Here is a 7,660-nt window from a genome sequence, read left to right as displayed (position 1 = left end):
ACAGTGTTGTTACAAAAGGATTAAAAAAAAATTCAGTAGTACACTAGTATCCTATCGGCACATGGTGAGAACTCAAATTTTAGCTATTAAAAACAATAACAATATTTTATTATGATAACATCAGCCAAGAGTGGCCCACATACCATTCATCGAGAAGGACAAGATAAGCAGCTCTGTGGCTGTATTAATGACTATATTAACAATCAAAGCATGGCAGTGATTATAGGCTAAGGTTTAGGCTTAAGAGAAATGAAGCTAAAGTGATAAAATCATGCCTTGCGTTAATAAGAAATGCACCAGCTTTACTCTCTGCTTTCTTTTCAGTTGCTGTAGAATAAAACCTGCTTTAAAGAACTCTCTGAGTGTTTGGGCTGAAGAGAACTGCTTGTACTTTCCATTTTGCTGTAGTGGGGAGAGAAGAAAGAAGGTAAGAATAGCTCATGGGGTGGTACTGGTACTGTGAGCAAGGCCAAGGAAATGTGTGCCAATTTTGAATCAGGTGGTCTAATAATTTTTGAAATAATATTTTCAAGGCTGTGCAGTCTCCCTCAGATCTGCCTTCAAATAGGAACATTCTACTCGGAGGAGACAAAAAGACCTACATTTTCCCTTTTATTGATGACTTAACTAACATCGATATGCTACATGGTAGCTTCAAGTACACTACAGTCCTTGGAGTTGGATGGCTAAGATCCATAAAGAATTCAAATTAGGAATAAAGAAATAGTGTAAGCCTGGTAGCTTTCCACAGTAACAATGTCCTCCTACTGCTTTTCCAGATTCATTTTTCAGGTGTTAATAGATTAGACATACATAGTTTGAATCATTACCTCATTGTTATTGATGCATAGTTTGTCTCTGGAGATAAACCCTCATTTATCTTTATGTATGTTTTATCATGAAAAATTACCAGTAAAAGACTCTAGTAGAGAGTCAGTTATTTAATTAAAATGAATGTATTCATTTTAATGAATAGAATTAAGCCTACATTACACATCCTTTCATCTTATTTGTATTTAAGGTGGTTTAAAATTTTCCCAAAATTAATTACCTAAAGTATAACTCTCCTGATCTTAGATATGCTTTAGAGTGGCTGTTTTAAGCTGTGTTCTGAGGTGCACTGGGAATTCTGGAAAGTCTTCTCAGGGGCCATTGAGGCTGGCCTGAGGGTGGTGGCAAGTGATCAGGGCCCTCATTTCCACCCTGCTTGAGCAGCACTAATCAGATTTCTGATTTTTATAATAGAAATCACCATTAAAGAGTGAAAAAGGTTTTTTGACTAAAAATATACATATATATATATATATATATATATATATATATATATATATATATATATATATATATATATATCTTGGAAGCAGAATCTCCAGACGTGCCGTCTTACATCACCCTTCATTACCTGCTTTCAATAATGAAAAACTAATCCCAGCCCATGTTGCTACATGGTTAGAGCACTGGCCCTTGCACTGAAAGGGGTCGATCGCAGAGCCCAGGCCAGACATATGCAGAAGGTAACTGATCAATGAAATTCTCTCTCTCTCTCTCTCTCTCTTTCTCTCCCTCTCCCTCTCTCACACCCCCCCTCCACGTACTTTCTCTAAAAATCAATAGAAAAAATATCCTCGGGTGAGGATTAATAGAAAAAAAAGAAAAACTATTTGAAAAATATAACAATGAACTCCTTAGAAACAATGCATTTAATATTTTTATTCATTGTAGATAAAAATGGACTAGAAAACCTGAGGATACTAATTCTATATGCATTATAGCAATATACTAACGAATAGTGAATAGAGAAATTAATGTGGCAGAAACTTGAAATAAAGGCATACCTCATTTTATCGAGCTTGGTTTCAATGTGCTTCACTGATATTGTGTTTTTTGCAAGTTGATGGTTTGTGACAACACTGTGTTGGGCAAGCCCATGAGCATCATTTTCTAACAGCCTTTGCTCACTTTTTGTTTCTGTGTCACATTTTGGTAATTCTTGCAACACAGTTATGCGCTGCATAAGGACATTTCAGTCAATAGCAGGCCACATACCTGGTATGTGACGATGGTTTCATACAGTTATAATGGAGCTGAAAAATTCCTATCACCCAGTGACATTGTAGCCTTCATAAAGTCATAGCAAAACACATTACTCACGTGTTTGTGGTGATGCTGGCGTAAATAAACCTCTTGTGATGCCAACTGTATCAAAGTGTAGCACATATAATTATGTACAGCACATAATGCATGATAATGACAATAAATGACTGTGTTACCAGCTTTGCATTTGTATTCACTCTCTTATGGTTATTTTAGAATGTACTCTTACTACTTACAGAAAAATATGACATTTTACACCAGCAGCAGCCTGTTTACCACATCTTTTGATTGCATCATTTTCTCTTGTGCTTGATTGGATCTCATGTGGTTTTGTACAGTCACCTGCTGCATAGGTTTATAGCCTAGAAACAACAGGGACAACGATATAGCCTAGGTGTGTGGTAGGCTAGCCCATTTAGGTTTGGTGTAAGTTCCCTCCATGATGTTTGCAACAACCAAATTGCTTAACAATGCATTTCTAGACTGTATTCCTGTCGTTAACTGACACATGACTGTATTTCAAACGTCATTAATAGCGTTATATTTTTATGGTGCTCTGTGAGTGGTGATCTTTGATGTTACTATTGTAATTGTTTTGAAGCTCCAGGAACTGCACCCAAATAAGGCAGAATACTTAATCGATAAATGTGTGTGTTCTGATTGTTCCACCAGAAGTCCATTCCCTTGTCTCTCTACCTCTCCATGGGCCTCCCTATTCTCTGAGACACAATATTGAAATTAGGCTATTCAGTAACCCTACAAGGGAGTCCAAGTGTTTAAGTTAAAGGAAGAGTTGCATGTCTCTTTAAATCAAAAGCTAGAAATAATGAACCTTGGTGAGGAAGGCACGTCAAAAGCTGAGATAGGCCAAAAGTTAAGCCTCTTGGTACCAAACAGTTGGCCAACTTGTGAATGCCAAGTAAAAGTTTTTGAAGGATGTTAAAAGTGCTAATCCAGCTCTGGCTGGGCGATTTCAACCCATACACCACAAGGGTGAAGGTCAATTTGCAGTCAAGGCACATCTAAGTGGCAGGTTCTATCATTGATAGGGGCATGTAAGGGAGGCAACTGATGGATGTTTCTCTTTCACATTAATGTTTCTCTTTCTCTCTCCTGCCCTTTCTCTCTCTAAAAATCAATGAAAACATATTCTTGGGTGAAGATTTTAAAAGGAGAAGTTACTCCAGTGAACACACACATAATAAGAAAGTGAGGCAGCCTGCTGATACGGAGAAAGCATTAATGGTCTGGATAGAAGACCAAAGCAGCCACAACATTCCTATGCCTATCCAAAGCAAAGCCCTGTCTTCAATTCTGTGAAGGCTGAGAGAGGTGAGGAAGCTGCAGAAGAAAAGTTTAAAACCAGCAAAGGTTGGTTCATGAGGTCTCAGGAAAGAAGCCATCTCCATAACACAAAGTACAAGGTGAAGCAGCGAGTGCTGGTGTAGAAGCTGCAGTAAGTTATCCAGCGGATCTAGCCAAGATAATGAATGAAGGTGGCTACATTAAACAACACGTTTCTAATGTAGATGAAACAGCTTTCCACTGGAAGAAGATGGCATCTAGGACTTCCATAGCTAGAGAGGAAAAGTCAGCGCCTGGCTTCCACGTTTCAAAGGACAGGCTGACTCTTGTGAGAGGCTAATGCAGCTGGTGACATTAAGTTACAGCCAGTACGCATTTACCCTTCTAAAAATTCTACAGCTCTTAAGAATGATCCTAAATCTACTCAGCCTGTGCTTTACAAAAGAAAGAACAAAGCCTGGGTGAAAGCACACTTGTTTACAACATGGTTTACTGAATATTTTAAGCCTATTGTTGAAACCTACTGAGCAGAATAAAAAGTTTCCTTTTGAAAAATAACTGCACATTGAAAATGCACCTGGTCATCCAAGTGCACTGATGGAGAGTTACAACAAAATTAATGTTGTTTTCATGCCTGCTAATGCAACATCCGTTCTTCAACCCATGGATCAAGAAATAATTTTGACTTTCAAGACTGATTATTTAAGAAATGTATTTCATAACACTATAGCTTCCAATGCCTCTGACGGATCTGGCCAAACAAATTGAAAATCTTCTGGAAAGGATTTACCATTCTAGATGCCATCTAGTTGTGATTCGTGGGAAGAACATTAATAGGAGTTTAGAAGAGATTGATTCTAAACCTCCTGGATGACTTTAAGGGGGGCTCAAGACTTCAGTGAAGAAACTGTAGATGTGATGAAAATAGCAAAAGAACTAGAATTAGAAGTGGAGACTGAAGATGTGAATGAATTGCTGCACCCTCATGATAAAACTTTCAGAGATGAGGTGTTGCTTTTTATAAATGAACAAATAAAATGGTTCTTGATAAGGAATCTACTTCTGATGGCGATATTGTGATAGTTATTGAAATGGCAACAAAGGATTTAGTATATTATGTAAACTTAGTTGAGAAAGGAGTGGCAGGGTTTGACACAATTGACTTCAATTTTGAAAGTTCTGTGGGTAAATTGCTATCAAACAGAACCATGTGCTACCGAGAAATCATTCCTGAGAGTCAATAGATACAGGCAACGTTACTGTTGTCTTATTTAAGAAACTATCAACCACCCCAATTTTCAGCAACCACCACTCTGACCAATCAGCAGCTATCAACATCAGGGCAAAACCCTCACTAGCAAAAAGATTATGACTTGCTGAAGGCTCAGATAATGGTTAACATTTTTAGCAACAAAGTATTTTTAAGTTAAGATATATACAGTGCATTGTTTTTGTAGACATAATGCTATTTCACTCTTAATATACTTATGCTATAGTTTAAGCATAACTTTTATTCACACTGGGAAACCAAAAAATCAGTGTGACTCACAGTATTGTAATATTTGCTTTGCTGTGGTGGTCTAGAATGGAATTCACAATATCTTCAAGATGTGCCTGATTATCAGTAAATTTTCTAAGGCTTTGGTATTGATATAAAATTGTTAACAATTAAAGTTTTGTTTTTAAAAGTAGTACTTTTATTATATTTATGTATCATCTCTATTAAGAATATAATCTGTGCTGAAGTTATTCTGAAGAATTTTGGCTAAAATTTTTCAAATATCACAAGCTATGAAGTGTGTTAAACAAACAAACAAAAAATCTAGGGAAAATACAGAAATGAGAGAATTATATCCTGAAAGACATTTAGGAAATTATGAAAATGCACTAAAACATATATGTAAGCAAGTACAGAATTTTCTTTTCCTTTTGAATGCTAATAGTCAAACTAACAAAAATAAACTTAACAAACACTGAAAAATCACTTTTTCCAAACTTATTATAGTTTTATTTATATTGATTGAATCTATATCACACATACAATCTGGGAACCTATTTAAAGATAGTACTGTTAGACTTCTTCTGAATACTTTGCCCATGATGAACACTTTGCTGAAGCAAATTTCCGATAAAATATGTTTTAATTTTACTGTATTGCTACATTGCCAACCAAATCATCTCAGATTAGACTTCAGTAATGTGTAATATTTCCAGTTGCTTCTCTACCTTTAATATGGCCCATTGTCAGAAAAAGAAATTGAAAATTAACATTGAGAGTGCAACATCTTTCTTCACTCCAGGGATGATTTTCAGAATGATTGATAGCCAGCCTGGCCTGGGAAAAAATGAGAATGGATATCCAGGATAGACGTAGGCTCTGAGAAAATGCAACCATAACACGCTAGTCAGAAAGCAGGCTTGCCTTCTCCTGTTGAGTTTTCAAACTTTAATGGTTTATTAATTAATTACATGTCCCAGCAATGTTTAATTCACTTACAAAAGAATATCCAGGTGGTCAGTGAATCATGGCTACTTTCCAGTCTTTTCCTGCAGAGTTACATGGATCCCCATGAGTCAAGATGACCCCTTAATTCAGTAATTTAATACATTTGACTACTACATCTTATTGAAGAAATTTCCCATGGTAATTACTTTAATGTTTTAGTGTTTTTGATGATATTTCTCTCTGATAGAAATCCACTGATAATTATGAAAACTTTTAAATAATATTTCAATAATATAACTTACTTCCTTTTCATTTTAGACACCTAACAGCTGCCTTGTTAAAAGGGCTAAATTCCGTGTGGGCTGTCTACCCTGCTGATAACAGCCGGTTGGCCTTTTCCTTCGCGGCTATTCTGTACACACTGTCAATAACTGATTCCTTTATCTCTGTTCATAGTCAAGTGTTGTTTTTGTTGATTAAAATAGCTTCACACACCATGCTTTATGAAACCTTTAAATACTTGTTTGAAATCACAACTTTTCTTTTTTAAAGAATGATATGCTCTTCTTTCGAAAGACCATCTGCTTTCAAATTTCAGGAGTAATTCCAAAAAGAAAAAGTTATTCCACTTTAAACACATTTTTTTTTGCTAGCATAAAGGATAACATTCAACAACTATTCAGATACATTGACTACTTTTGTATAGTACATAAAAGCTAAACTCTCATTACTGTAATAAGAGTTCCTACAAAAGATTTCTCTGGGTCCAAGTTCCAAGGTTAAGTGGCAGAATCACAACGCTTCAGAACAAAAAAAGTATTCAAATAATATTATAATTTAAAAACCATTGATAGTTATCAGGCTTATTTTCACCCAAAAATTAATGCTGCCAAATTTTTAAATCTCTATTTTTATTTGCTTTTTCATTATAAAGAATAGCAAGTGAACTACTTACAATATATAGTTATTAGTTTATCACAAGTGTGAATGAATTGTTTGTTGAAATTTATGTATTTAATTTATTTTGTTCTGTACTATTAGAGACCTTTAAAGTCATTTGTTCTGTGTAACTTCAAATTTTCACTTATACTTACTGTACTATATTACCTCCGTTATGTCAATTATGATTATATTAGAATTTGAGGCAAGTCTTTAGAATTTAGATTTTTTTTTATATATCTTTATATTTGTATCTATCATAGATAGAGGGGTTTTTTTATCCCTACTATTCCCAATTAATGTGGAATATTATTGAAATTAAACTAGTTGTTGATTAAGTAGCTGAATTAATTGTTATAATTAATAGAATTAGTAGAGAGAGGTAAAAGTTGAGATAAAACATAATAAATTTAAAAATGCATTAGAAATGAGACGAGCCCTAGCCAGTTTTTGCTCAGTGGTTAGATTGTCAGCCAGTGGACTGAAGTCTTGGGTTTGAGTCCAGTTAAGTGCATGTATGTGGATTACAGGCTGGATCCCAGGCCCCAGTCAAACCCATGCAGGAGGTAACTAGTCGATGTGTCTCTCTCACATCAATGTTTCTCTCTGTCTCTGTCTCCCCCGTCCCTTCCACTGTCTATAAAAATCAATGGAAAAAAATATCCTCAGGTGAAGATTAACAAAACAAAACACACACAAAGTAGAAATGAGAATATAAAAAATACTATTAGAATTAAGATATTTAAAATAAGAGAGAGAAGAAGCAGGTTAAGAAGGGAGGGGGGAGAAACAAGGCCATAGATAAAGATTTAACATTTCAATAGCATAATGACACAAAGAAAAATGTTATGACAAAAGTCATGCTTAGCACAAGAG

This window comes from Myotis daubentonii, chromosome 7, assembly GCF_963259705.1.
Source record: "Myotis daubentonii chromosome 7, mMyoDau2.1, whole genome shotgun sequence".
NCBI lineage: Eukaryota > Metazoa > Chordata > Mammalia > Chiroptera > Vespertilionidae > Myotis > Myotis daubentonii.
This window is presented reverse-complemented; position numbering follows the sequence as displayed.